The 6,152-nt window shown below is 33.8% G+C and overlaps 1 pseudogene; it reads left to right on the forward strand.

Moving 5' to 3' along the window:
* The first annotated feature begins 1,252 nt into the window (after positions 1-1,252).
* Positions 1,253-3,607, forward strand: LOC149552771 (U-box domain-containing protein 45 pseudogene; annotated as a pseudogene).
* The last annotated feature ends 2,545 nt before the right edge of the window (positions 3,608-6,152 follow it).

Consider the following 6,152-nt stretch of genomic DNA (forward strand, 5'->3'; position numbering starts at 1 on the left):
CTAAACTGTAAATTGTGTTGTCTTCAATCAGAGGTTGATGTGGATTTTGTTTATGGATGCATAAAAATTATTACAACTACCAACAAAAGGAAAGGAGGAGCTCAAGTAGTTCATATATAGGCTTTGATCAGCATCAAACACTTTATGTTGTATGGGTAAACCATTCAAAAGGACAATCAGCATGACATCTTCAAACTAGTCATAATGTAAATTGTAAAGCGATAACCATCACAAGATTATCCATGATCAAATGGTGAAGGATCCTCAGCATGACATCTAGTATTGAGAAATCATTCCTAGATGAAGGAAAGTACTCATATTAGAGAATCACAACTATGGATAAATTGTCATTTAGAACTATTTCACTAGTAGCTAAGATATCAATTTGCATCATACATGGAAGAAGTTGAAGAGCAGTCAATACACATCAACATCATGAGAAGAAGTGATTTGGTTAATGAACCAATTACTAAATCAATATGGAGTGCTACTTCTATTGTCTTAATTACCTTAGACTAGGTAGATTCAGTTCAATCTTAGCTTTTTTCTTAAAAGCAAGAATATCATTTCAAAAAAATGCTACTCGAGCTCAATGCATTAAATTTCTGGGGAGCTGTGACCTAAGCATGTGCTTGGATCCTTAAAGAGTTCAAAACAATCGAAGAAACCATTTCCAATGAATATAAATATTCAAGTTTGTAAGCACAAGGGTCTTTTAATAACCCATGCAAATACTTTATCCTTCATTGCATGCTACTGATAGAGTTAAAAATTGACAAATGCAACCATTCTCATACTGATCCCACCAATTTTTTGCTGGAAGACTATCATTTCAACCAAAGTTTCCTATCAAGCTCACTACATCACAAACTCCTCCTTCACAAGGAAATCTGAGCATGACATTGGTACTATAGAATGTTTGTTAAAAGAAAAATATTTGACCTGGATGGATAAGACATGTTGGTTAATATGGCCAAGATCAGACATCACCAAATCAACTAATAAGACTATACTAAAACTAAGAATCTTAGGGAAAAAACATAACCTTGTAATCTCTTCTTTTAACATTGAAACCAAGAGGCTTTGCATGCTTCTCCATTTTTGTGATGATCTCAGTAGCTGGATACTTGGACGTGAAGTGTACAACCTATTTAACACTCTGCACAATACACATCAAAATCACTCATGTTTGAGACCTAAAAGACTTAGTAGCTTAAAATATTCAAGAAAGAAAGAATAGTTCTATGTGGGTATGGTACAGGTTATATTTCTTAATAGATTGGGTTGTATTTCTTAATAGAGTTTTCTTTCAATAGTGATTTTTAGCATTTACTTCAATAATACCATGCCAAAAGCAAAATGACTCGGCCTTAAATAAAAAATTAAATTAACATTTTTCAAAATAGAGAAATTTTATGTTATGAATAAAATAATGTTGATGAATAAGTGAAATATTTTGGTAAATTCTATGCATCGTAGTTTTCCTTTTGTTGGTAAGTCTATGTTTTAATTCTATTGTTCAAGTGGTTTGTTCCAATATATATTAAATGTGATCGGAAAGATAAATTTTAACTTTATCATAATGTGTTATACTTGTTCTTTTTAGAAAGTGCAGTCAAAATCCTATGCAATGGTATATTTTTTAGTATTTATTAATTTAATATATACCAAAGGTCATATTTTTGTGCAGATTACTAAAATTTTCAAGGAGCTCGAACAAGGAACATTTTCTCTTGAACCCACAGAAAAGGAAATCGGTAGGGATCTTATAACATTGTTGCAACAGGACAAGGATGTCAGTGGTCTAAATCATATATCAGAACTAGAAGCTTTCCATCAAGCAACTACAAGGTTGGGAATAGTATCTCCTAAAACAATTTCAATGGAGAAGAGAAGTTTGAGGAAGCAACTTGATAAATCTCGTTGTGAGGATGACAAGAGAAAAGAATCAATTATTTCATACCTCCTACACATCCTAAGAAAATACAAAAAGCTTTTCACAAATGAATGTATGGATGATGCTGATCCTCAGTACTCCGATCCATGTTCTCCTACAGTCAGCAGTTCTTTGGATGAAGCTCATGTTAATAGCAGAAGGAGGGACCAGGATGATTCTAAAATCTAGTCATTCAAATTGGGTTCCAAAGAAACTCTTAGAAGTTCCATGGGAATGTTGCCAACAGTTCTTGAAGAATTTAGATGTCCAATTTCCTTATAGTTAATGTCAGATCCTGTGATCATTTGCTCTGGTCAAACATATGAAAGAGTATGCATAGAGAAATGGTTCAGTGAGGGTAATGATACATGCCCAAAAACATAGAAAAAATTATCGTATCTTTTTGTCACTCCTAACTACTATGTGAAGGGATTAATTGGGAGTTGGTGTGAGAAAAATGGTATCAAAGTTCCAGAACCACCTCCCTGAACTTCTTTGCCTCTGATATACTGGAGATGGGAGTGGTTAGATTCCATGAAAAGTGTTACTGATGGTCAGTTAAAAAGAGTCAAGGTGGGATCATCAGACGATGACCAAGTTGCAAATTTTGGTGAGGGAGATGATGGTGCTTTATCAACTCCCACTTTAGATCATAACATCTCCTCTGAGTCCACAATTTTATCTATACAAGGAAAATTGATACAAATCAGTGGTATAGACCCTTCTTTGGCTTACAATATGGTGGACACTCAAAATCTAGAAAAATAGAGTACTAAAAAGTATGAAAGGTTGGTTACAAACCTTAATTCATCAAGTTTAGGAGTACAGTGTGCAGCTGCACAGGAAGTTGCATTATTGTGTAAGGATGATGGTGCTTGCTCTTATATGGGTGCCAATCATTTTATTTCTTCTCTTGTGAATTTCCTGCAGTCTTCTGCAGATGCAATAGATATGAAGGCTCAAGAAGTAGGGGCATTGGCACTTCTCAAAATAACTTGGAACAATAATAGGTAGACAATTTTAATCTGAAATGTTGAAACAGTTTTTGGCATTTCATTCAACCATCTTTAGCAATCAATTGTTTAAATTTATTCATGTAATATCTACGACAAATTTCTTACAGTGTTCTTGAAATTTTTATTTTGTAGGAACAAGGCATCAATTCTATCTTCAGGTGTAGTACCATTGTTATTGAATCTTCTTGATTCAAAAGCAGCTGAAGTAGCATTGGCAGTTTTACTAGCGCTATCTAGTTGGGATGACAATAAGGAAAGCATTGGTTCCTTGGGAGCTATTCCTTTCCTAATTAAACTACTAAGCTCAAACTCCTACCAATGTAGACAAGATGCTCTAAACTCATTAAATCATTTATCCACAAATGCTGAAAATTAGTCTAGAATGGTGTCAGCAGATGTCGTTTCCAAGATTGTTCATCTCCTCACTGTCTGTGAAGTTGATTTTACAAAAATTTGCATTAGCATCTTATATAATCTAGCTACCATTGAAGATGGAAGAATAGCAATTGCCAATACTGATGGTTGCATCGTGACTATAGCATAGCTGCTTGATACAGGCACCCCTAAGGAACAAGAACAATCGATGGCTATACTCTCATTGCTATGCACCAAGAGCTTTGACCATTGTCAGTTGGTTTTAAGAGATGTACTTTGAAATGATGCACTTTGAAATCAACAAATGCCCTCTTATATTATTCAAACATTATTTTGTAGACTTGTAGGCAAATATCAACATGAGGCCAGAGTTGTAGATTTGAATATTGATTATTAGATAGGTTCAAGAGATACTAACCAGTGTTAGATGCCAAATAGATGATCTCCATAGCAACATCCCATTTTTCTCCTTCTTTATAAAGAGGTTGGTTTTTTCGAAGATCACCTAGGAATTCCTTGGGTGAAAGTATGTCCATTCCAGGAATACCTTCAATTGGACCAGATGCAATACCATTTACACATATTCCATAATGCACAATAATTAATAAAGACTATAATGGACAATAATTAATAAATATTGTACAGATTATGGCAAAACTTAATAAATTTCTTGTGCTACTCTTTGTTTGAAGGAATTACATCTGGGGTTTATAGCCACTTTATAAGTTATCATCATAAAAAGGACTTAAATTGCATCCTCCATGGCATGGATCAGAAGGCACATTCCAATTAACCAAGAAGATTGTGCCTACGATATTGTCATGTCCCATGAGAAAGATGACGATGGAAACTACAGGTAGAACAAGTAAATAGAAATCACCCTCAAAAAAGAAATCATTGAGTTCCAAAGGAAGCTTAAAGATCAATATAGTTTAGCATTACCAAATGAACTTCAGGATAAAATCTCAAAAGAAAATAGTCAAACCAGACCTTGTGTATAGAAAGAAAATAAAATTATATTAATGTCCACAAGGGACTAGAGATAGCAAAAGTTAAAAAAAAGTTGTAGGAAGATGAAAAGTAGAATTGTCTAAACTCTGAACTTTGAAGGTGTATTTATTATTGAAGTAATATGTTAAAACTTAAGACACATAAATCATTGATAAGTAGGAGATATTTTCCACATCAAGTCAAATTCTGATATTGCTATCAAGATTCAATAGTGTAGTTTTTGAGTCAAACTCATTGAACCATGATTCATGCATAGTAGTTCACATAGACTCATTTCTCATGAGAATGAATGAACACTTTGCACTCATTGCATCAAGGGAGTGGTCACAAAGATGAAGCACCATGACTTGCTCAAAGGCTCAACCATTCCAGTACTACTCCAGCTCAAGAAGGCTTAACTATGGAGTTTCCTCCATGGTTTAAACCACTCTACTTGGAATCCCATTTGCAAAACCTACAACAAGTGTTGTGCCTTATGAACCATTCATTAGAAAGTCCCTTGAGTTCATCAATAGATAAGCCTAAGATATTTTCCACAGCAAGTCAAATTGTGATATTGCTATCACGATTCAACTGTACATTTTTTGAGTCAAACCCATTGACCCATGAATATAATATATGACCCAAGAAAGAGGGTGAAATTGTAAATGTAATGGATTATACATCCTTTCCTCCTACTACCAGATGACTAAAGGTGCTTGTGTGCTAATTGTAACCCCTTTTCTTATAGTTATTTGCAAAATATATGTGGAAAAATAAAAATTTTGAAATGAAAACTCACAGTAATACAATCAAATTTCTAAATGAAATGTAACCATAAATACTGGTAGAAGCCTTCAATTACTTGACACAGATATATAATTGGATTGTCATTGAATTAAATCCTACATTGGTCAAAATTAAATAACAAGGATAACATATAGAGCATCACATGTCCCAAAATGCTTTGTCAATAGGACAAGTGGCTAGACAGTGAAAATCTCAACATGGGAGGATTATACCATTCACTACTCCCCTACTAACAAAATGTCAAAAAGTCTTTAAATGACTATGTGCCATGCAGGTCCCTTTATCCTTAATACCAACATACATGAGGAAGATATGTCTTAGTTCAATGACTAGTTGTGGAGGTTGCATTAAGATGCTTTAAAAACACAAAAGTAAAATAACCTCAGCAAATGTGAAAGTCCAGAATCAATGAATGCATGGGCTTATTTCAAAAAATATACTTGACAACTTAGACACATAAGAAATCAAAAGCATAGTCATCCAATTTAAAGAAGTCTTGAATGCCCCTCCATTTGACCTGACTAAAGCCCAAATAAAATTTAGATTAATGTGATTGCTATGCAAAATCCAAGCTACAAGTACAAGTTGCCTACCTTAGAGACAACCTCATCAATATTTGCAAGATGACTATTGTAGGACTTGTAGACATAAATCTGCCCCTTTAGCTATACTAGAAATAGCCTCTCCATGTTACTGACCAGCAGTAATATTAGCCCTTAATATTAGACTCAAAACTTCTCACTGGCAAGATTTCAAGTATTGCATGACCCTAATTAATTTTCCACAACATAAATCAAATTCCAATTAAATTAGATAAACTGATTGATCAAATAAGATACCGTTGCAATTACATACATCCTGTCCATAGTTCAAAACACAATAAAACTAAGAATATCAATTCAAGCACTCATTAAGTGGCAATAAACACCCTAATTCATCTACCACTCAGAAGAGATCCCCATTGCTATTTCAAGATTGAAAAGAGGTCTCTAAAGCAATTTAATAGCACAAAAGTGATTTCAAAA

Source organism: Cupressus sempervirens, chromosome 6 (assembly GCF_028749045.1).
Source record: "Cupressus sempervirens isolate cs-2001-9-10 chromosome 6, ASM2874904v1, whole genome shotgun sequence".
NCBI classification, from domain to species: Eukaryota; Viridiplantae; Streptophyta; class Pinopsida; order Cupressales; family Cupressaceae; genus Cupressus; species Cupressus sempervirens.